Source organism: Pristiophorus japonicus, chromosome 13, assembly GCF_044704955.1.
Source record: "Pristiophorus japonicus isolate sPriJap1 chromosome 13, sPriJap1.hap1, whole genome shotgun sequence".
NCBI classification, from domain to species: Eukaryota; Metazoa; Chordata; class Chondrichthyes; family Pristiophoridae; genus Pristiophorus; species Pristiophorus japonicus.
Genome location: NC_091989.1, coordinates 15,239,291 through 15,264,738, shown reverse-complemented (window position 1 = coordinate 15,264,738; position 25,448 = coordinate 15,239,291). Strand labels below are relative to the sequence as shown.

Genomic DNA, 25,448 nt, shown 5'->3' with positions numbered 1-25,448 from the left:
GTTACATTGCAAATAGGGGGTTGGTTCCTGTTTTACTGCACTTTAAATTTCAACTTATTCTAATTGAAACATATCGAATTCGTAAGGGGCTTGTCAGGATTAATGCTGAGAAAGTGTTTCCCCCTGATTGGGGAGTCTAGAACGAGGGGGCACAGTCTCAGAATAAGGGGTCGGCCATTTGGGACTGAGCTGAGGAGAAATTTCAGTCATTGAAGGTTGGCATGCAGGTACAGCAGGCGGTTAAGAAAGCAAATGGCATGTTGGCCTTCATAGCGAGGGGATTTGAGTACAAGGGCAGGGAGGTGTTGCTACAATTGTACAGGGCCTTGGTGAGGCCACACCTGGAGTATTGTGTACAGTTTTGGTCTCCTAACCTGAGGAAGGACATTCTTGCTATTGAGGGAGTGCAGCGAAGGTTCACCAGACTGATTCCCGGGATGGCGGGACTGACCTATCAAGAAAGACTGGATCAACTGGGCTTGTATTCACTGGAGTTCAGAAGAATGAGAGGCGACCTCATAGAAACGTTTAAAATTCTGACGGGGTTAGACAGGTTAGATGCAGGAAGAATGTTCCCAATGTTGGGGAAGTCCAGAACCAGGGGACACAGTCTAAGGATAAGGGGGAAGCCATTTAGGACTGAGATGAGGAGGAATTTCTTCACCCAGAGAGTGGTGAACCTGTGGAATTCTCTACCACAGAAAGTTGTTGAGGCCAATTCATTAAATATATTCAAAAAGGAGTTAGATGAAGTCCTTACTACTAGGGGGATCAAGGGGTATGGCGAGAAAGCAGGAATGGGGTACTGAAGTTGCATGTTCAGCCATGAACTCATTGAATGGCGGTGCAGGCTAGAAGGGCCGAATGGCCTACTCCTGCACCTATTTTCTATGTTTCTATGTTTCTATGTTTCACTTAGAGGGTGGTGAATCTCTGGAATTTCCTACCCCAAAGTGCTGTGGAAGCTCAGTTGTTGAGTATATTCAAGACAGAGGTCGATAAATATTTGGGAATTAAGGGATATGGGGTCAGTGCAGGAAAGTGGAGTTGAAGTCGATGATCAGCCATGATCTTATTAAATGGCGGAGCAGACTCGAGAGGCTGAATGGCCTACTCCTGCTCCTATTTCGTATGTTCTTAAATTGCCACCGCTGAATTGGGTTGCCAATTCTGGATGGACGTATACCGTTTCACCATATGACCTCCCGCCTCCAACACAGCCTGTTTTCCCCATCTCCAATGTTTGTATAACTAATAAACAAAAGTGTTAAGAGAAAATAAGGACAAGCTTTTTAAAATTGAGGCATTGCTTACCCGGGAACCGATAGCGGTCCACATATTTTTGTGAGGCGTGGAGAAGCACTCAGACAGTGGGAGACATGAACGGAGGTAAATCTATAATAAGGCCATATATAATCTACTTAATATATCTAAGGGAGACAGTAGCATAGTGGTTATGTTGCTGGGCTAGTAATCCAGAGGCCTGTGAGTTCATTATATTTATTTGTTAATGGGATGCTGGCAAGGCCTAATTGCCCTGAAGGTGGTGGAGAGTCACCTTCTTGAACCGCTGCAGTCCACGTGGTGAAGGTACTCCCATGATGCTAATTTTATTGTAGCAATTTGGTACAACTGAGTGGCTTGCTAGGCCATTTCAGAGGGCAATGTGAGTTCAAATCCCACTGTGGCAGCTGGGGAATTTAAATTCAGTTAATTAAATAAATCTGGAATTAAAATGCTAGTATCAGTAATAGTGACCATGAAACTACTGGATTGTCGTAAAAACCCATCTTGTTCACTATTGTCCTTTAGTGAAGGAAACCTGCCATCCTTACTCAGTCTGGCCTATATGTGATTCACAGATACACAGCAATGCATCCCATGAACAAATAAATTTTAAAAATATATATAATGAACGCTGGAGATTAGAAATATCATACTGGAGCAATAGGGAACTGCGATGTGTGGGAAATCAGAAACATGGCTTAATCCAGAGGATGGAAGTGAATATAACATTATTGAGTGTTTAGATAAAATGGAGTGGATCAAAAAGGAGGTAGATATGTCTGGGTAGCAAAAGAGGTCAATGTTGTGGGAGGTGGAAAGTTACAAAATGAATGGCTCTCATTCTAAAAAGTCCAAGCTAACACTAGGGCTATGCCATAGACCAACTGGTCATCATAAGAAGGGGGACAATTTGATGTATGAGGAGATTGGCAGAGTAGCCAAGAACTGGAAATATATCTTAATGGGAGATTTCAATCAACCAAATATAAACTGGGAAAAGCCAAGTGTTTTTGAGCCAGAGTGGGTTGATAAAAGAAGGAAAGGGAATTGATGTCGCATCTTTCATGTCCTCAGGATGTCCCAAAGCACTTCACAGCCAATGAAGTATGTTTAAAATTATTGTTGTAGGCGGACGTAAGATGTAATGCATGACTGCTTCTTGACCTGCATCGAGGAATTCACGAGAAGCAATGTTCATCTTGATTTGGTATTTATTAATGGCCCAGAAAAAAATCAAGATACGGAGGTTGTAGCACCTCAAGAGACAGTAACCACAGAGTGTTAATGTTTTTGACATGATGTAGGAGTCAGAAATACCTAAGCCCAAGTATATAACATTTAAAAATGTGATGAAAGCAGGAAAGGGTTACTGAAGTTGCATGATCAGCCATGATCATATTGAATGGTGGTGCAGGCTCGAAGGGCCGAATGGCCTACTCCTGCACCTATTTTCTATGTTTCTATGAAATGAATAATCAACTAAAGCAAATAAATTGGGGCAGGTTGTTGAAGAACTCGTCATGTGGAACAGCTTTAAAGGTATAATGCTGAGTGCACAGGATAAATGCATTCTTAATACCAATAAATTCAAACTCAGCAAATGCTACCTTAAATGGCTTCACAAACATAAATCCTAGTGCTTGGATTGATTTTTATGGCCTTGCTAACCTGTGTCATAAATGTTATTTGTACTCCCAAATCCCTTTGTTCCTCCATCCCACCTAGACTCGCACCTTCCAAATAATAAGTGACTTGCTACCAAAATGTAACAAGAAAATATAGAAACTTGTAAGATGGGTGATCAGAGGGGCAAAGAGAGGCCTGGCAAAAAGGCATAGCTGGTGAGACTAAGCATAAGAGGAAAAATTCTGTCAGTGCCACAAGCAAGAGGGCAGTCAGAGAAACGGTGAAAATCATAAAAGATGCAAACGGACATGAAACTGAGGACGAACATAAAATAGTAAATATTCTCAATTACTTCCTCCAACTATTCACAAACTGTCCTCGCAGGACAAAGATATCTCAGGTTCAACACTGATAAATGTGAGGTATTACATTTTGGTAGCAAGTCACTTATTATTTGGAAGTGCGGTCTAATCCAGGTTCGATACAGGTTTAGCATAACGTCTCTACTTTTCAATTCTATACCTCCAGAAATAAATAATAGTGCGAGTCTAGGTGGGATAGAGGAACAAAGGGATCGGAGTACAAATACACAAATCACTAAAAGTTGCGACACAGGTTAGCATAAAAAAACAAACCAAGCACTATTATTTATTTCTGGAGGTATAGAATTGAAAAGTAGAGACATTATGCTAAACCTGTATCGAACCTTGGTTAGACCACACTTGGAGTACTGCGCACAGTTCTAGTCACCATATTATAAAAAGGATATGGAGGCACTGGAGCGGGTGCAGAGAGGATTTACAGGAATGATACCAGAAATGTCATATCAGGAAAGGATGAACAGGCAGGGTCTCTTTTCGTTTGAAAATAGAAGGCTGGGGGGTCTTTAAAATTCTGAAAGGTCTTGATAGAGTGGATACAGAGAGAATGTTTCCACTTGTGGGGAAGAGCATAACTAGAGGCCATCAATATAAGATAGTCACCAAGAAATCCAATAGGGAATTCAGAAGAAACTTCTTTACCCAGAGAGTGGTGAGAATGTGAAACTCCATGAACTTTTCAATTCAAACATGGTGCACAAATTCTGTTACTTTTGTACTTTACCTAACTTTCAGTCTGTAGATGCATTTAATAACCTGAAACGTGTATATACACATGGCAAAGAGAACAGAAATAAACTGATTAACACAATTTTCTCTTGTAGAAAGCATATCCTACCGTAAATTAAATAGGAGTCAGCCAAGTGATGTGCATTGCTATGCAACAATTCTATCCCCCAAATGCCCATCAGTATCGGTTTATATACATCTGTACACAGTTCTATAGCAACTCAGATTGTAAAGGCTTTAGTGAGTGGACCAAAGCCACCGATAGAAAGTCACTTTCGGTCAGAATTTATTCGGCTTGTTCCTCCACTTCATGGACCCAAATTTCCCCAGGAGTTGCTCCTTTTGTTTTGGAGCAACTTGATTTTTCTGGACTATCTTTTTAGTTGCAATTCTGGCCATTCAATTTGCACCAGTGTAAGTGAGTTAGGTTTTTTTTTAGTTCCGTTTTTTTTTTCAAAAGGAGGCGTTCCCAGCCACTTACCCCTGTTTTAGGTGTTTGGCCAGCAAATAGTTGCTCCAAACTAACTTAGGCCAGCGTATGTTGCCACTTCTGTCCGCACAGAAAAACCTTACCTAGAGTTAAGGAATTGGCGCAAGTAACTACATTTAAAGCATCACCAAGCACCAAATAAAGCATAAAAAGTAATAAGCAATTAATTAACAAATAAAATAGAAGGAACCCTGCACCTAAAGCACCAAAATAAAATCAGTAAATAACAAATAAAAACTAGAAGTCCTACCTTAGGAAACGGAGCGGGCCGCCGATGAGGGAGCCCATTCGGCCAGGACTAGGGACGGTGTGCTTCGGGCCCCTCCCACATAGCCTGCAGCGCATGTTTGCAGAAATGGCCTGCCAGGAGCTACTGCACATGTGCGCAGACTCTAGCGCGCATGTGCAGAGGTCCCGGCACTGTTTTCAGCGCCGGGACCTGGCTCCGCCCCCTAATCCATTAGGCTATGCTGCGCCACGACCGAAGAGAGGCTGGGGAGCGGCCAGAATACCGACGTCTTTTTTCGGTGCTCTTGGAGGCGGACAAAAACGGCGCACTTCGAGTGAGGGTGCCAGAAAAACAGGTGAGGGAAATTCTAACCCCGTGTGTGTGAGGATGAGCTAGCTTGGCTGAACCCAACAGAACCCGATCATATAATCCAGTGAGATAAAACCATGTGTGTTAAAAATAGCACTGGCAAAGGCTTTCAAGAGTCCATTATCTGCACAGCAACAAACGCTGGTGAATTAGAAAAAGATCCAAAGCTAGCTTACCACATTGCTCTGACTCCCGTCAAGCTGCCTGATCTGGTAGAAAATAATCCTTTGGTTGCCACAGAAATGTTACTGAAGCTAATACAGTCGAGCCAGATTACAGAGTATTCCTCTGTGCTTGTGAATATGGATATGTCCCTTTATTCCATGGAAGTTGTAAATAGGCTGACCACAGCCGTTGAACTTCCTCCAGAATTTATTCACCTCTATATTTCAAATTGTATCTCTACTTGTGAACAGATTAAGGATAAATACATACAGAACCGTTTGGTGCGTCTTGTTTGCGTCTTCCTCCAGTATTTAATCAGAAACAAAAGAATCAATGTCCCGGACTTGATGATTGAAGTGCAGGCCTTCTGCATTGAGTTCAGCCGAGAAGCAGCTGGCTTATTCCGATTACTGAAAACACTGGAGACTGGAGAAATTCCTTCGGAGGCAAAATCATCAAAATAATGAAAGATGGGATTCAAAATTCCAGAATACCAGAAAGGCCTTTGTCGTGTGTTGGAACCTTTTCAGTGGTTTCAGTGCATAATTGAAAAATAATTCGTTTTGTTTAAAAACAGTAAGCCTTTCTTAACCAGCAAGTTTGCCCAAACAGGACCTGATTTATGTTCTTGTTATACAAGTGTACAAACTGACACTGATGAGAAGTATATAAGGCTGTTATTGATATAGGGAAAGTTCATTTGCAATATTACTTTAAATTAAACTGTGGGAGTAGAACTAGGGGATGGAGGTGCAAACTAACAGAAGGTAACTTTAAGACTGATAACAACTTGTATTTATATAGTGCCTTTAACGTAGTAAAACATCCCATGGTGCTTCACAGGTGTGTCATGAAACAAAAATTTGACACCGAACCGCATAAGGAGAAATTCGGGCAGGTGACCAAAAGCTTGGTCAAAGAGGTAGGTTTTAAGGAGCGTCTTAAAGGAGGAAAGAGAGGTAGAAAGGCGGAGAGGTTTAGGGAGGGAATTCCAGAGCTTAGGACCTAGGCAGCTGAAGGCACGGCCACCAATGGTTGAGCGATTAAAATCAGGGATGCTCAAGAAGCCAGAATTAGAGGAGCGCAGATATCTTGGGGGGTTATGAGGCTGGAGGAGATTACAGAGATAGGGAGGGGAGATGCCACGGGGGGATTTGAAAACAAGGATGAGAATTTTGAAATCGTTGCTAAACCAGGAGCCAATGTTGGTCAGCGCACAGGGGTGATGGATGAGCAGGACTTGGTGCGAGTTAGGACATGGGTAGCTGAGTTTTGTATGACCTCAAGTTTACATAGGGTAGAAAGTGGGAGGCCAGCTAAGAGTGCGTTGGAATAGTCAAGTCGAGAGGTAACAAAGGCATGGATGAGGGCTTCAGCAGCAGATGAGCTGAGGCGGGGCGGAAGCAGGCGACGTTAAGGAGGTGGAAATAGGCGGTCTTAGTTATGCTGTGAATATGTGGTCGAAAGCTCATTTCAGGGTCAAATATGACATCAAGGTTGCGAAGAGTCTGATTTAGCCTCAGACAGATGCTAGGAAATTCTTTTTCACTTCGAGTGATCTACATGCGGAATAAATTTCCAGATAAAACAGGGGAGGCAAAAACCCTGGAAAAATAAGAAACTATTGGATGGTACAATGGGAGGCCATTAGGATCTCTCTGGATGTTTGAGCTATGATGGGCCAAATGGCCTTCCTCATCTTGTGACCTTGTTATACTGCTTTGTACTTTGTTGTTTGCCACTAATAACGGAGTAACATTGTATCTAATTAATGTGACAGCAAAATACCACACCATCCTCCGGGCATCTCGTGACTCTTTAGGGATCATTCCTATAGGCTGTAACTTGAGAAATGTAATTCTAAAATATCTCGTGATTGCCTTGTTGGTTGGGTTTGCTTGCGGTGTCTAACACTATGTAGGCTGATGCTCCAGTGCAGAACTGAGGGAGTGCCTCACTGTCGGAGGTGCCGTCTTTCGGATGAGACGTTAAACCGTTAAGACGTAAAAGATCCCATTGCAGTATTTCGAAGAAGAGCAGGGGCGTTCTCCCCGGTGTCCTGGTCAATATTTATCCCTCAATCAACATAAAAAAAACAGAATATCTGGTCATTATCACATTGCTGTTCGTGGGAGCTTGCTGTGCACAGGCTGGCTGCCGCGTTTCCCACATTACAACAGTGACTACACTCCAAAAGTACTTCACTGGCTGTAAAGCGCTTGGTCTGGTGGTTGTGAAAGGTGCTATATAAATGCAAGTCTTTCAAGTCTAACACCTTCCACACTTCCTATGTGGCAATGGGTAGGGGTGTTTCCACAACAGATTAGCACTGTCTGTGTCTGCCTCGTGCACAAAGTGCTTTGCATAACCCCGGCTTGCCGGAGAACGTAACTGAGATCCTAGAAAACTTCTTTTAGTCCACTGCTTCGGTGAGGAGGATTGCAGAGCTGCTTGAGTGATTTCACCCACCATTTTACCTCCAGCCAAGAGATCGAGAGTATTGCTCCCCTTGCCCTGCCCCAGTCAGACATGATACATAGGGTCAACTCCACATGGCAAGTGTTTACACCGTAGACCATGCACTTTCAGGAATCTCAGCTATGTGATGCAACTCAGTACATCTCTTACAAAAGCAAAATAACGCGGATGCTGGAATCTGAATTTCCAGATTCTGATGAAGGGTCACAGACCCAAAACGTTAACTCGGTTTCTCTCCATAGATGCCTGAGCCATTGTCAGTACATCGCTTCGTGCATCTCCCCATCACTGTGTACAAACCTGCAGCAAATCCTGATCTCCACGCTTGAATTCGCAATATGCGTTCAATTGCATGAAGCTCTGCTCCCAGGACTCTAATCCTTCTAGTAGTTGTTACAATTTCAGGTGGTCCAGGATAATATTCTCATGCTTGGTATCAAGCATATGGGAGCTGACTCCTTACGAACTGAAGTAGGTCCTTATACACACTGTATCTGAGAGCAGAGCATTGCTTATAGGTCAAATAGAACATCCTTGTCGCTGAAGATGACATGAACCCTCTTGTATCTTCCATATTCTTTGAATGGAAGCAATGTCAAACTATCGAGCCATGTGCCTTGGGCTATAACCTACAAATTAGGTTTAATTATGAGTACAAATCGAACAATAGCAAAAGATCAACACAGCAGTTTTCACTTGATGAACTCAATGAAACATTGCAAAATAAATGGTCGTTTCTGAATTCCCCTAGACTTTGGAAACAGTGAGGTTAGTTTAGTTCAGTCAGTGATGTGAAGTCCTAACATGAACTTGTATATTCACCGAGGATTTTGCACCAGCCCCCAGCTCATTCATGGTGAGCAGAGAACCACTGGCAATGAGAAGCATGCTGGGCTCATTCCTATCCGTTGTGCTCTCAGGGGATCAGGCCAGTGGCATAACTTACAGCGGTGCAAATAGGTGCACCAACGTCAGTATTCTCCAACAGGTTAACATCCCCAGCATCGAGACTTTGATCACGCTCAACCAGCTCCGATGGCTGGGCCACATTGTCCGCGTGCCTGATACAAGACACCCGGAACAAGCACTCTACTCCGAGCTGCGTCACGGCAGGCGAGCACCAGACGGGCAGAGAAAACGCTTCAAAGACGCCCTCAAAGCCTCCATGAAAAAATGTAACATCCCCACCGACTCTTGGGAATCCCTGGCCCAAGACTGCTCAAAGTGGAGGAGAAGGCGCCGAACACTTCGAGTCACTTCGCCGGGAGCGCGCGGAAACCAAGTACAGGCAGCAGAAGGAGCGTACGACAAACCAAGCACCCCACCCACCCGTCCCTTCAACCACCACCTGCCCCACCTGTGACAGTCACCGTAGATCCTGCATCGGACTCATCAATCACCCTAGAATTCATTTTAGTGTGGAAGCAAGTCATCCTCGACTCCGGGGAACTGCCGAAGAAGAAGTGGTGCAGTCGCACCTGTGCCTACGAGGTTTTGGGTGCCCAACATATTGTCGGACGGTCGTTAATATTCACCTATACGTTGAGTTATGTTCTGATGCTGTTGACCAATGAAAAGATGGGGTAACAGCGGCTCCCCCAATCATGGTGACGTTGTGGGGCGTGTCCATTGGACAGGATCTGTAGACGGTGACATGACAGAGCGAGAGCGTTTCGGGGCTGGGAGTCAGAGCAGGCAGTTAACAGGAGAAGGAGCACACGGCCACCCAGTATATATGGTGGAAAGCTGAGACCCCAATACGGATCTCTGGGGAACACCACTTGTCACGGCCTGCCAATCAGTGTATATTCCCTTTATCCCTACTCTTCCATATCCTACTTCCCAATCGATTACCAACCCATCATCATCATCATCATCGGCGGTCTCTCGAACGAGGATGACTTGCTTCCATGAGTTCATAAATGTTTCAATGAAGGACCCGATGTTCCAGTCCTGAACTCCAGTTGAGTGGGTGGAAGATGCCTGTGTGTGTATTCTTTTAACGTGTGGTGACCGTTGCACACCAGCCACCACACGGGCTTGTCAGAGCTAGACCATTATCCAGTGACAAGGATACTGGAGACCTGCTCTGCTGCACGGACCTAGTGCGCACACATATCGCAATGTGGGCTGGTCTGGTATATCTCTGGGCCCTCGGCTCTGCTGGGCCCCGTACCCTCATTTGTTGCACCTCCGCCACAAAGTTACCTGCAATTCTGTGCACTTCATCACAAGGTTACCTGCAATTCTGTGCGCTTTCATTTTTGCTAATAACCTCTTGTGCGAAACCTTATCAAATACCTTCTGGAGGTCCATATAGACAACATCCATGGACACTCCCCCGTCCACCATGCTTGTGACCTTCTCAAAAAGTTCAGCTGGATTAATCAGAGATCTAGGGGCCACAGTCTCAGGTTAAGGGGTATGCCACTTAGGACCGAGATGAGGAGAAACTTCTTCACTCAGAGAATTGTGAACCAGTGGAATTCTCTACCACAGAAAGTTGTTGAGGCCAGTTCATTAGATATATTCAAAAGGGAGTTAGATGTGGCCCTTACGGCTAAAGGGATGTATGGAGAGAAAGCAGGAATGGGGTACTGAAGTTGCATGATCAGCCACGATCATATTGAATGGTGGTGCAGGCTCGAAGGGCCGAATGGCCTACTCCTGCACCTGTTTTCTATGTTTCTATGTTTCTGTGATCTGCCTGTAATGTATGCATCTGTGAGTACGCTCTCAGGTTTGTAGAGCTGTTGCATTGTGAGTGGCTACAACTTCCAGCGTGAGCTGCTCCAAGTGTGCGGTGGCTTCGAGGTGAGTGACTGGCTGACGTCATCAAAACCCAGGTCGTCGTTTGGAGCGCGGCCGGAACATCGCCGGGGCCCAGGTACAGAAGAAGAGCGGATGAGCGGCGAGAGATCTAGGCAGAAATGCGGAGGATGATCGAGGCGGAGGAGCGGTGAGGGGTCGTGGCTGAGATTCGGCGAGGGGTCGTGGCGGAGGTACAGCAAATGTTTGGTACGGAGGTGAGTTGAGAGATCGTGGCAGAGGTGCAGCAAATGTTTCGTGGCGGAGGAGCTGCAAGAGATCGTGGCGGAGGAGCGGTGAGAGATTGTGGTGGAGTTGCGGCAAATGTTTGTGGCGGAGGAGCGGCGAGAAATCGTGGCGGAGGTGTGGCAAGTGGGGTACGGGGACCAGAAGAGGCGAGAGCGCAGGGGCAACATGGCCAGCTCACACTGTGATATGTGTGCGCACTAGGTCCGTGCAGCAGAACAGGTCTCCAGTTGCCCTTGCTAAAGGTCTAGCTCTGTCAAACCAGTGTGGTGACTGATGTGCAACGGTCACCACACGTTATAAATATCCACGCACAGGCATCTTCCACCCCTGGAGTTCAGGACTGGAATATCGGGTCCTTCATTGAAACATCTGTGAACTCATCCCTTTTGGTGTGGAAGCAAGTCATCCTCGTTCGAGGGACCGCCTATGATGATGATGATGGCGTAACCAGTCACATGATGTTCACAAGACTCAATAAAACCCCAGTCAGTTGGGTCTAGGTCATCCACGATGAGGTATGCAGTTGTGAGCCTAGTGGATGAACTGGTAATGTGTAGTGTGATTGTTAAACCTTTGTTAATAAACCAACTAGTTCTTAATAGCAATGTGTTGCTATGAATTATTAAGCAAAGAACCCATGAAGCAAATACATTACAGTGCCCATCACAAATCCATGCCGACTCTCTTGACCAGTTGATACTTGTGTCACTCTGTAGATTCCAGTAGCTCTCCCACAATCTGGTGTTAAACTAACAGGTCTCTACTTTCCTGGTTTCTCCCTCCTTCCTTTCTTAAATAATGTACATTAAAGAACTTTCAAACAATCTCGAGTAAAATCGTATTTGCCACATTTTGTTTTAATTGAAGATTAATGTATAAATGACTCTTGTGTGTAAATTCTGGGGCGGTTTGATGCAGTGAGGGGAGGTTTGCCAAATTGTGCACGTGTCATTCCAGTGCACTCCCGTCAAGATCCCTCCTTGAACACAAACACATAGCCACCTGTCAGGCTTGGGCACAATAAATACGGTCAAAAGACCTTCTCATACTCGTGTAATATTATAGTTCAACCATTTGCTTAATGAAGCTGATAAATACTACGCACTTGACATCAATTTTGGCACTATTTTATTATATCACAAGCACAATATAATTCAAAGCATATTGTCCCCGTAGGTTTGCCAGCCCCTTCAGGATTGCCCGCAAGTGTCCAGGAATTAATGATTCATCTCCAGGACACTGCTGCCAGATACACCATGAATAAAATTAGAGGGACATTAATAAAAAAAAAATTATTGGAACACTTTTTGTTCATTAGTCCATAGAATCTTACAGCATAGAATTGTCCACAACACTCCATCCGAGGCCTAACCAGTGATTTGGAAAGGTTTAGCATGACTTCCTTGTTTTTATATTCAATGCCTCTATTTACAAAGCCAAGTATCCCACACGCTTTCTTAACCGCCGTGTCAACTTGCCCTGCTATCTTCAATGACTTATGAACATGCGGCCCCCATGTGCCTCTGCTCTTGCACCCCCCTCAAAATAGTACCATTTAGACTATACTGATTCTCCATGTTGTTCCTCTCAAAGTGCATCACTCCACCTCTATCTGCATTAAACTGCATCTGCCACCTGTTTGCCCATTTCACCTGTCCATATCTTCCTGAAGTCTGCTCCTATCCAGCTCACTATTTACTACGTTGTCAAATTTTGTATCATCAGAAAACTTCAAAATTGTACTCCCTGCACCCAAGTCCAGGTGATTTATATATAACAGGAAAAGCAATGGTCCTAATACCAACCCTGGGAGAACCCACTGCATACATCTCTCCAGTCAAAAAATGATAGTTATAAAATGATCGGACATGGGGGGAAAAAAGAATGTTTGTTTGATTGACAGTCAAGAATGATCCAATCAGGTAACAAACAGTCTATTCGCTTTCCAAAAGGTGTGAGAAGGGGGTGCACCGCGAGTTGTTGGCATGCCAGGCATCCAATGGCGGGAGCGGTGGGGCGGGGCGATTGGAGGCAGGAGACAACCCGACTTCCCCTCCGATTTGTTTTGTCCGGCATCCTGTTGGGGCCAAATTTTGTTTAACTAATTAAGTACGTATTAAGTACAACGGATTTTGTCAAAGATCATTTTGGACAAACTATTTTCATGCCTGTCCACACTATTGAATTCTTTTTTTCTTTTTTCTTATTCTTCATTATGTTGTTCTTTGTAGTGCCAAATACTCAGTTTATCACAAAGAAAATGTGTTTGGACACTAAGGAAATTAAGGGATATTGTGATCGGGCAGGAAGGTGGAGTTGAGGTAGAAGATCAGCCATGATCTTACTGAATGGCAGAGCAGGCTCGAGGGGCCGTGTGGCCTATTCCTGCTCCTATTTCTTACATTCCTGTGTTCTGCCAGAGAGAAACAATCTTCAACAATGGGCTGCACCTGCCCCAGATAACTCAAATCAATCCCAGAGTCACTGCTTCTCAAAGCACCACCAGAAAGTCTCCAGGTTAATTTTTCAGATGGCTTTGTTAAAAATGATTCATAATAATACACATTGGCCCAGAAATTCGTCACGAACGGTGGCGCAAAACGGGTGGTATTGGATCACCTGCCCGTTATACACAGCGCCTGGTATTCAGTCCCATTGCAGGCGTTGGAACAAAATACGAGACGAATTTCTGGGCCATTTATTCCAAAATGTAGGGAAATAAACATCCGTTCCTAGTCATTGAGGGTTACTTTATTTTCGGGCCTGTCCACACTATTGAATTCCTTTTTTTCTTATTCTGCATCATGTCACTCTTTGTCGTGCCAGCGCCTCACTGATCACTATGAAGTTAGTTTGTCACAGGATCACAGGCATCTTTCGGTCGAACACCCGTGCCAGCGCAAGCTCTTCAATTGAAACGATCACATCCTATTTCCCTGCTCTTTCCTCACAGTCCACCACACAGTGTTCAAGAAGGCGGCTCACCACCACCTTTTCAAGGGCAACTAGGGATGGGCAATAAATGCCGGCCTTGCCAGTGATGCCCATATCCCGAGAATAAATATGAAAAAATGTCCTTTTATATTCTTCCACGCTCGGGTTGCAGAATAAAAATCCGCCCCTTCAGGGGATCTTCAGAATCTTCCAACTCTTCATTATGATCCCCGCTGGTGGTAGCCTTCAGCAGTAGGCAATACGCCAAAGAAGGTAGTAATCAAATTTGATGGCGCCCTGGTTAGACTGCAAATTGAGTATTGCATCCAGGTTTGGTCGCCAAGAAACAAGGGAGAAATTCAAGTGCTGGAAGCAGTGCGGAGAAGAGTCACGAGGTTGATCCCAAGTGTCGGGAGTCTGAGTTCTGACGAAAGACTGGAGAAGCTTGGGCTTTTCGTATTGACGTATATAAGATTGTTAAAGGAAGGGGAAAAGTAAACTTAGAATATCACTTTCAAGAAGGGCCTTCCATTTATACAGCATCTTTAACATCCTCTGGACATCCCAAAGTGCTTGACAATCAATGAAGTACTTTTGGAGTGTAGTCACTGTTGTACTGTGGGAAATGTGGCAGCCAGATTGTGTGCACAACAAGATCACACGGGCAGCAATGTGGTACTGATTCGATAGTCTGATTTAGTGATATTGATTGAAAGATAAATATTGGCCAGGACACTGGGGAGAACACTCCTGCTCTTGTTTGAATAGTGCCATGGGATCTTTTATGTCCACCTGAGAGGGCAGACAGAGCTTCGGTTTAACGTCTCCCCCGAAAGACGACACCTCTGACAGTGAAACACTCTCAGATTTGGTGCTCAAGTCTCTGGAGTGGGGCTTGAACCCATGACCTTCTGATCCAGGGCTGCTGAGCCACGGCTGATACTTAAATACAAAATAAATTATGGGAGTAGAACAAGAAGATACAGATTCAAACTAATAAAAGGTAATTTTAATGATGATATCAGGAAGCTCGTTCACACATAGTGATCAACGTGTGGAACAGACTTGCAACTAGAGTAGTGGCAGTGAAAGTCCAGAATCCCTCAATAAGCAACTTAATGCCACAGTAAGTGGACTTTATGGATGGATGAATTAAGATAGGCTGAATGGCACTCCTCATCTGTAATTGTCCTGTGAGCTGTGAAAAGCCCTTCCCTCATTGTAACAGGCTACGTTCAACTTGACAGACCCGAAAGTCAACATAGTTCCTGAGACAGACAATCCGTGCACTGTGTTTAGTGTTCACCTGGTTTGACAAGAAAGCTGGATGTTGCTTCTCACTTCCTCGTCTAGGTAACTAATACGGAAATGTTCATTAATAATCTTTAAACCTGCAAGCCACACCAGTCAATGGAAAAACATTGTGGCTATTTCTGAAATATTAATCGCCGAATTGGGGGCGAGCATGGAGACCTCCTTGAGCGCGTTAATAGCAATTTTGTGATTGGCGGAAAACGTAGAAATGTTCCTTTTATCAGAGCGCTACTGTACTGCCCAATGCTAACGTCCTCACATAGTGACAGTGCCATTCCTGTCATTTTTCTCCTGTGCGTCTCCTTCTGTGTGTGACGGCACCTGAGCTACAGTTCCACAGGCAGCTCCCAGCCCTTGCCCAAGATGTCATTCTTCTTATGTAAGCTTCAGCAGGCTATTTGACTGTGCAGGGAATCACAGCCAAACACCTGGCCTGTCATCTGACACCCAGATGTACAACTAGTTATTGATCAGGCCTGTAAATCCCAGCTAATTTCTGTTGCCTCCTTAGCTCTTAGATAGCGAGGGAGTTTGAGGTGACCAACAAAGGTGATTCTGGGTTTGAGGAATTTCAGGTGTGAGGAAGGGTTAAGGGAACTGGACTTGTTTTCTTTAAGGGAATGTTTGAAGTAATACAGTTCAAGTTTTCAATATTATGAAGTGTACAAAGCTGATCAAGAGAATTTGTTCAATGTGGCAAAGAGTTCAAATACCAGGAAACACAAGGTAAAAATTAAGAGCATATAGGAAAATCAAGAGGAACATTTTCATTCAGATGATAGAGTTGTGGAATAAATTTACAGGGAAGCACATGGCATAAATGGGTTCAAGAGACAATTGGAGACGTTTTCGGCAGGGAATGGATTTAAGGATCTGGTAAGAAGGTGAGTAAACCCAACTGGCCTATCAGAAAGGGCCTTTAGGCCTAATGGGCTTCTCCCAACCCTGTTCATGTTTGTTACAATCCAGGCCGATTCCCAACACTCTTTGCTGATACGCATCGTAAAGGCAGAGTCTGCAAAGAAGCACACATCTCTTAGAAACCAGAACCTAACCTGATACGTGCAGTATAGCGTATGGGACATTGCACCTACCCTTTTATTGCTGGGCCAGTACAAACAGCTTATAGTACAAGCAGCCACCCTATTGGGTCACCAACTCTGGTCGGGCGTATTCCTGGAGGTTTCATCACATGACCTCCTGCCTCGAACCAACCACACTCCCGGCATTGGTCCATCCCCCGAGCACAATGCCTTCCCTCGGCCAATTGGAAAAGGAATAAACTCTTTGTTACTCAGTTGGATTAATCTTGGCTGTCAATCAAATCAGCCTTTTTCCCTCATCTCCAATATTTTTATAACTAATAAACAAATGTGTTCAAAGAAAATCAAATGAACACACAATTTTCTTTTACTGCCCCCAGTGATTTTTCTCCTGGTTTGTTGTCAGCAGTGCCATGGAGATTATTCTTCAATTCCTGGTGACTCCAGGCCATCCATGGAGGGTTGGCACATCTGCAACCTATACTCCTGATTGCTCCATTAAACAGAAACAGACCATATATTTCATACTTAATTACAAATTGTTTCATTGCCAGAAATGCACACCAAAACAATTTAGATCAGGAGACAAAAATATAAATACAGAACATAACTTCTCCATGTACATTCAGCTGTTTTCGATTCCAGCCTAACAGATGTTTTGGGATACTTAAGAGTCCTGGTTTACAAGAGTTGCCGGTGAAGGAAAACATGCCAGAAATGTTCTTGTTTTGGGGGATTTCTCCCGATCGGTTGGCATAACATAGACAGAAGTGCGACGGAATTCCTGGAGCTGCGTGCAGACAATTTCCACCGCAGTAACGTCGGCCGATCAGGAGAAGCCCTGAGGAAATCCCTGGCGATGGGCTCGAGACACCAATGGATGGAGACGTCCAGTACAGATAAAGGCTCGGTCCCTATCACGCAGTGGCAAACCTCCAGAAGCTATGGTATGAGTTAACCAAGACAATTTCGTTTTGATGGATGTCCACCCTCATATAATTGATCTGAACAGCGGCTGGCCATCCTTCAAGACCAGCACATATTGCAGACATATTACAGACAGCACCTTCCCCTCATAGCAACAAGTGAAAGCAGTTCAAGTTTGTCATAAGGATGCGATGCTCCATTACAAAATGATGCGTCTTTGCATTGAACGCACACACACTTTCTCCTTCCATGCAGCAGTTAACCGAAGCCACAGTTTGCCTCGATTTCATAGCGAAAGATATACATGTTGACATCTGGAAACCGGACCAATCTCAGTTCAGTTGCAATGTTCTTGTGTAAGCAGTACCAATATTGTAATCTGCATCTGTGAACATAAAGTATCGTTCTGATGAATCTGCACTGCACCCCCTCAAATGCCAACCTCTCCTTCCAAAGATTCACAACCTTCTGAGTGAAGAAATTTCTCCTCGTCCCACTCCTAAATGGACGACCCACAGCCTTGAGACTATGCCCCCTAGTTCTACACTCCAGCCGGGGGAAATAGCCTCTCAGCATCTACCCTAACAAGCCCTCTCAGAATCTTATATGTTTCAATGAGATCACCTCTCATTTTTCTAAACTCCGGAGAGTATAGGCCCATTCTACTCAACCTCTCCTCATAGGACAACCCTCTCATCCCACTTGCATTTATAAGAAAGACTTGCATTTATATAGCACCTTTCACAACCACCAGATGTCTCAAAGCGCTTTACAGCCAATGAAGTACTTTTGGAGTGTCGTCACTGTTGCAATGTGGGAAACGCAGCAGCCAATTTGCGCACAGCAAGCTCCCACAAACAGCAATGTGATATTGACCAGATAATCTGTTTTTGTTATGTTGATTGAGGGATAAATATTCGCCAGGACACCAGGGATAACTCAACTGCTCTTCTTCAAAATAATGCCATGGGATCTTTTATGTCCGCCTGAGAGAGCAGACAGGCCTCGGTTTAACATCTGATCCAAAAGACAGCACCTCTGACAGTGCAGCACTCCCCTGGAGTGTCAGCCTCAATTTATGTGCTCAAGTTCCTAGAGGGGGACTTGAACCCACAACCTTCTGACTCAGAAGTGAGTGTGCTACCCACTGAGCCACAGCCCCAGTCTTGACCTCTGGACATCCCAAAGATTTTAATAACTCATGAAGCACTTTTGAAGTGCAGTCGCTGTTGTAACACGGCCACTGCTCCCGTCTCCAACCTGCTGCTGCTGCAACTTTGTTCAGGGATCCACTTGTGTTGAACACCGTGGTTGGGAGGTTGCACCATAGCCACATCTGTGGCTCATCAGCAATTTCTATTGGACAACACCGAACCGGACAGCGAGTGTCGGCAGGCTGTTTGGGAGTGGCGCACCAAAATGGGCCTAACATTGGGCTCAATTTTCCCCAGTATTTGCGTCATTTTTTTTGGCACAGGTTGCTTTTTCTGGCCTAACTTAAAAATCCCCAATTTCCCCGATCAATTTGCACCAGCGTAACTCAGTTAGTTACCAATTTTTTAAGTCCGTTTTTTTTCAGCCAAAGTGGGCGTAATCAGCCACCTATGCCACTTCTGGCCATTTAGGGAAGTTTGGTGAGCTGAGTGTTACTCCAGTTCTGATTAGGCCAGCATATGTGGCCTGTCCTGAAAAACCTTCCCTAGAGTTAAGGAAATCGGCGCAGGTAAGGAAAGCGGCTCAGCAGATGCCCGGACACACTGAAAGAATTGAAAAACACATAGCAGCAACTTACCTCCAACCCCACCTCAAGGCTGTCCGGTCCCATTCTCGGTCCCCGGTTCACACACACAGTCCGGTCCCATTCTCGGTCCCCGGTTCACACACACAGCCCGGTCCCATTCTCGGTCCCCGGTTCACACACACAGTCCGGTCCCATTCTCGGCCCCCGGTTCACACACACAGTCCGGTCCCATTCTCGGTCCCCGGTTCACACACACAGCCCGGTCCCATTCTCGGTCCCCGGTTCACACACACAGTCCGGTCCCATTCTCGGCCCCCGGTTCACACACACAGCCCGGTCCCATTCTCGGTCCCCGGTTCACACACACAGTCCGGTCCCATTCTCGGTCCCCGGTTCACACACACAGTCCGGTCCCATTCTCAGTCCCCGGTTCACACACACAGCCCGGTCCCATTCTCGGTCCCCGGTTCACACACACAGTCCGGTCCCATTCTCGGCCCCCGGTTCACACACACAGCCCGGTCCCATTCTCGGTCCCCGGTTCACACACACAGTCCGGTCCCATTCTCGGTCCCCGGTTCACACACACAGTCCGGTCCCATTCTCAGTCCCCGGTTCACACACACAGTCCGGTCCCATTCTCGGTCCCCGGTTCACACACACAGTCCGGTCCCATTCTCGGTCCCCGGTTCACACACACAGTCCGGTCCCATTCTCGGTCCCCGGTTCACACACACAGTCCGGTCCCATTCTCGGTCCCCGGTTCACACACACACAGTCCGGTCCCATTCTCAGTCCCCGGTTCACACACACAGTCCGGTCCCATTCTCGGTCCCCGGTTCACACACACAGTCCGGTCCCATTCTCGGTCCCCGGTTCACACACACAGCCCGGTCCCATTCTCGGTCCCCGGTTCACACACACAGTCCGGTCCAGAGAGAGAGAGAAAGACCCGAACCAGCGATCGAGAAGACCGGACAGCCTTCGGGCGGGGCTGGAGGTAAGTTGGTGCTATGTGTTTTTCAATTCTTTCAATGTGTTGGGAAGTGGCTGTATGCTTCACTTTGCAGCCTCAGCTCGCATCGTGTCCCTGGTTACCGTGGCAGCCCGATCTTTTTGGCGCCGATCAGGGCTCCACCCCCAAAACTAAAGGTTGGGTTAGGCCACGCCAAAATGAAGAGATCCAACCGGGAAACATAGAACACTTTTTTTTTTTGTGTACTTGGGCCCAAGAAAATCGGGCGTAACTCTTCAAGCTGCTCGGGATGAACCTCGACAGCAACCACTGCATCTCTTTCCAAACCTGCCTTGCGAAGGCGCAATCCTGAAGGAGATGGGTGACAGACTCGTCCGCCCCACAGCCGACTCGGGGGCACCGTGCCGTGCTGCTGAGACGCCGGCTGTGCATGAACGCTCTGACGGGTAAGGCCCTCCTCACCGCCAACCAAGCTACGTCTTGGTGCTTGTGTTTCAGCTCTGGCGATGAGACGTTCTGCCAAACGAGTTCGACAGTCTGCCCAGTGCCACTTTCCATCTGGTGTGGAGCGGGCGGGGGGGAGAATCGCGGGGAACTGCCCGCTAACGTCAGCGGGCGGCCGAGTGGCGCAGCTGACCTCCCGCCCGCCGAGATACCATATTGATGTGGGCGGGAGTTGGCGCCAGAACGGGGAAGGACCGCTGGCTGGAGGCTGGTCTATCCCCGACAGTGAGTGTGAAGAGCTGAAAAAAAAGGTTAGTAAACAATTTTTAAAAATTTTCTTTACAGCGACTGACCTGGATGGGGTCCCCTGAAGGTGTTCCGATGGTTTTTTTTAATGATTTTCCTTTTCAGGTCTTCGGTCCTCCGTGGGCCCGACTCCATCCTCGGCAGCACTTGGGCGGCAAGCGCCTTAGCCGCTGAGATTGGGAGCTCCCACTGGCTGCCGCCCGGATTGTGACTTAAGTCCCTCTTTTGCCGTCCGCTGCCCTTTCAAGGAACTTTTTGACGAAACCCCCGCCCAAAGTACCGTCAGGTACCTCGATGGCCATCGGCGGTCCTTTGGGCAGCACTTGGGCGGATCGGGGCCTTCACCAATTTCAGCCCCTATGATTCTATGTAAAATTACATTTGCATAAGGGATACGGGAGCACAGTGGTTATATTACTGGGCTGGTGCTTCAGAGGCCGAGACTATTGATCCAGGGACATGAGTTCAAATCCCACCACTGGGGAATTTAAATTCAATTAAATAAATCTGGAATAAAAAGCTGATATCAGTAATGGTGACCATGAAACTACTGGATTATTGTAAAAACCCATCTGGTTCACTAATGTTCTTTAGGGAAGAAAACCTGCCATCCTTACCTGATCTGGCTTATATGTTTTTCAAGACTGCCCTCTTGAATCTCACCGATCACGTAAGCCTTCTTCTAATTCCTGCTCCATGTCTGAATTCTTCCATCTCGCCTATAAAGCACCATGGATTTGGTATATCAAAGGTGCTATATGTGTCCTGACTGGTGTTGCATTTATATAGCTCCTTGTCACATTGAAACTTCTTAAAGTGCTTCAAACGATGAGTAGTGATAGCACAGTGCCTGATACTATGTCAGCAATATAGACTAACCCGCTACAGATACTTAATGTGGCCTCAGTATGGCTTTCAAAACTGCTTATGTCATTTATTTTTACTTCCACTTTAGCTAATTCTGATGTCTTAGTCAGGTTATTCTGAAACCACAGATTGCCTGACTTTTTTTCAACATCACATGAATGACACACAACCTAGAACTGTAGAGCAAAGACATAGGGACCGAAATTGCCCCTTCCCTTCAGGCCTGTTACCGCCAGAAATTGGCGGTCACGCCGTGGAGTGCAATGGCCGCCGACTTTTCGTGTAATGACCGCCATTATCAAAATTCCGCTCCGGCGGTATCCCGATCCTGGCGGTGACCTGCTTCCCCCACCCGCCCCCCCCCCGATGGCGAAATTCCACCGAGAAAATCTTCCTCCTGCCGGGCAGTGCCAAAGCTGCTTTTTTTCAGATGGTGCAATGAGGCTGAGGCCTTCTGAAATGGCGGTGCGGATCCCATTAACGGGGAGGACGCACTGCCGTGGCCGCCATGTTTTTTTTTTTAATCGGACGACTGCCATGTCAGGCCGACAATTATGCCTCCCGGGTTCGGCCCGCACGCCAACAGGAAGCCTGGCACCACCTCCCGCTCTTGGGTGTCAGGCCGCTGGCCCAGCCAAAACCCTCCCTGGTGGCCCAGTGGGCCGAACTTTCTGTCGGGAAAAAAAAAGGCAAAGAGCGGAATTTCGCTCAAGAGGCCACCTCATCCACCGCAGCGGTGAAAACACTAGAAATGGGTTGCGTGCGCCCCGTTTTCAGCGGTGGGAAATTTTGTCTTTGACAGAGGAGGTACTTTCAAATCCACTTCCACTTGAAATTTAGAACTGGCGACTAGGGAAGAAACAAATCTTTAGGAGAGAGAACAGAGCGGAGAAAAAATTGGTATGAAAATGAGAGGTAAAAGAAAATGATCCTTCGATCGTCTTTTCAATGCGTCTTGATGTAGTGATGTTAGTATTGACGTAAGCAGGTTACATTAGAACATAAGAAATAGGAGCAGGAGTCGGCTATTTGGCCCCTCGAGCCTGCTCCGCCATTCAATAAGATCATGGCTGATCTGATCATGGACTCAGCTCCACTTCCCTGCCCGCTCCCCATAACCCTTTACTTCCTTATTGCTCAAAAATCTGTCTATCGCCGCCTTAAATATATTCAATGACTCAGCCTCCACAGCTCTTTGGGGCAGAAAATTCCACAGATTTACAACCCTCCAAGAGAAGAAATTCCTCCTCATCTCAGTTTTAAATGGGCGGCCCCTTATTCTGAGACTATGTCCTCTAGTTTTAGTTTCCCCTATGAGTGGAAATATCCTCTCTGCATCTACCTTGTCGAGCCCCCTCATTATCTTAAATGTTTCGATAAGTTCGCCTCTCATTCTTCTGAACTCCAATGAGTATAGGCCCAACCTACTCAAACTATCTTCATAAGTCAGCCCCCTCATTTCCGGAATCAACCTAGTGAACCTTCTCTGAACAGCCTCCAATGTGCGAGATTAGCATGAATGCTCTATCTAGTTACCTCATCTATTTAGATACTGATAAAATGCAACATTCAGGCCACCACAGAATGGAATAACATTAACCCAATATATCCACACTTCTGTCAGCGGCAGCAAGGTGGGAAACTCAAACCTTCGCCAAGGTTTTCATTCAGTCAAGTTTAAGCAAGGCTGAATGTTTCCCATGGCGAGGTGGAATGGAGGTGCAGATGTTGTCTATGGAGCAGCAAGCCAAAATGGAACAGCAGGGTCCTGAGAATGGATAGAAACTCTGATGTTTTGCTTGATTATCTTTGGGGATCAGCAAATATTTATGCAGAACGTTTCCTCGGGTGATTACATTTGTCAAGTTGTGTTGATGATGGGTGGTGTAGATTGTGCATGGTGTGTAGAAGGTTGGTGCCGGATTAGAAATTGCCTTTGGTTGTTCTATGCTTTGTTAGATGGCTTCCTCATTGAGACACTGTGAAAAAAATTTGCACTGGAGGAACCTTCAATAGTACGAACCTCGCGAGGTGCCTTGTGCCTTGTGCCAAAAGTGCACAAGCAACACAGAATAGCAAAGCTTACAAATATAACACTTCAGTAGGACTGAGATGAGGAGAAACTTTTTCACCCAGAGAATTGTGTACTGTGGAATTCCCTATCACAGAAAGTTGTTGAGTCCAGTTCTTTGGATATATTCAAAAGGGAGTTAGATGTGGCCCTTACGGCTAAAGGGATCAGGGGGTATGGAGAGAAGGCAGGAGTGGGGTACTGAAGTTGCAAGATCAGCCATGATCATATTGAATGGTGGTGCAGGCTTGAAGGGCCGAATGGCCTACTACTGCACCTATTTTCTATGTTTCTATGCCTTACAATTACAGCTATAGATTTTATGTGCCTCTTTTTCTTGGTTCATTTCTTGTACGACTTCCACAATGCTCTCTCTCTCTCTCTGTGCTCAAGATCTATTTACTTTTTGTATGGCTCCCAAAGAGCATCTTAAGGAGAATCCCCTCCAACTCGTACGCCGTCCTGTCTTGGAAACATATCAGCCATTCCTTCATCGACGCTGGGTCAAAATCCTGGAACTCCCTCCCTAACAGCACTGTGGGAGCACCTTCACCACACGGACTGCAGCGGTTCAAGAAGGCGGCTCATCGCCACCTTCTCAAGGGCCAATTAGGGATGGGCAATAAATGCCGGCTTTGCCAGCGACGCCCACATCCCGTGAATGAATTTTTAAAAAATTAACTGAGTCCTCACATTGATCCTCTAACATTCTCATGATTAGAATATCAATGCCTAAAATTTCGATAGTGGGTCTGTTTTCAATTCTTTCCTCAGCCACAAAGGCTTTATGGTTTTTTATTTTATTGGAGTAAATGCAAAATAAAAAAGGATAAATACATTTTCTAACTCCCAGGAGACGGGCTGGCAATTTAAATATTTATTGAGGCAGGCAGCCTCTGAGTTAACTTGTTTAACCGTGGCCTACTGGGTTTCCCAGGCCTTGGGAACCCCGGCAGTTCCAGGGAGAAGGTGAAGTGCCTTTACAGCACTGTTTGTGGGCCAGGAGGAGCAAGACTAGTTCTCCCCAGCACGCCTCCAAGCTAACCCCCCATCAGACGCCCCCCCCCCCCATCCCCATATAAAAACCCCCGAGGCTGGGGATTGGACGATCCCAACTCCCCCGGGATTGGACCCCCTCCCCGGGCATCAGCGATTGGACCCCTCCCAAGGGGTCAGGGATCAGGCCTACCTGCTCTGGAGTTCTCCCCACCTGACGAGAAGCCAAGCCTGTCAATCAGGCTGACTCCCATGTGGGCAACCTGTCTGGAACAAAAGACCCACACCATGGAGTTAAATCTCCACAGCACATGGAGAAACCTGGTCTTTGGGTTTCCCATCCAAAACTCCATACCCACCGCCTCCCCCCCCCCCCGCGCCTTCGCCCACGTCACCCGCCTCACTTAATATCCAGACCTACATTACAGGAATCACAATTTATATAAAAACCCATCAAATCATCAACTGAATTCAGGAAAATTTGCCCTTATATTTTCCGCCCCGTTGTAAGTTGTGACGTGTCAGTTCTCTGGGACGAACTCCTCGCTCCGTCTCCCAAGCAGTGGTAGAGTTGAAACTGCAGAATCGTGGGCACAAACCCACCTCCTAGCAGCCCATGACACTGGGCATTGGCACATCGGTGTCCCATTTGGAAGAACTGTATTTTAAAAAATTCGATTCGATTCCTGACAATGCAGCTAAATTAGTTCGAAGGTGACTGATGAAACCAATGCAGGATCTATAGTCTCCGTCACAGGTGGGGCAGGTGGTGGTTGGAGGGACAGGTGAGTGGGGTGCTTGGTTTGCCATACGCTCCTTCCGCTGTTTATGCTTGACTTCCGCGTGCTCCTGACGAAGAGACTCAAAGTGTTTGTCACTTTCCCGTTTCCCGACTGCTTCTCCTCCACTTTGAGCAGTCTTGGGCCAGGGATTCCGAAGAGTCGGTGGGGATGTTACATTTTTTCAAGGAGGCTTTGAAGCATTTTCTCTGCCCTTCTGGGACTCGCCTGCCGTGACGT

General features: G+C 46.2%; 1 protein-coding gene and 1 pseudogene across 5 annotated transcripts in view; both read left to right on the top strand.

Annotated features, from left to right (window-relative positions):
- LOC139277947 (uncharacterized) overlaps positions 1–25,448 on the top strand; it is a 123,278-nt gene that overhangs the window by 400 nt on the left and 97,430 nt on the right. The gene's annotated exons all lie outside the window — the stretch shown is intronic.
- LOC139278382 (CCR4-NOT transcription complex subunit 11 pseudogene) lies at positions 4,194–5,739 on the top strand (annotated as a pseudogene).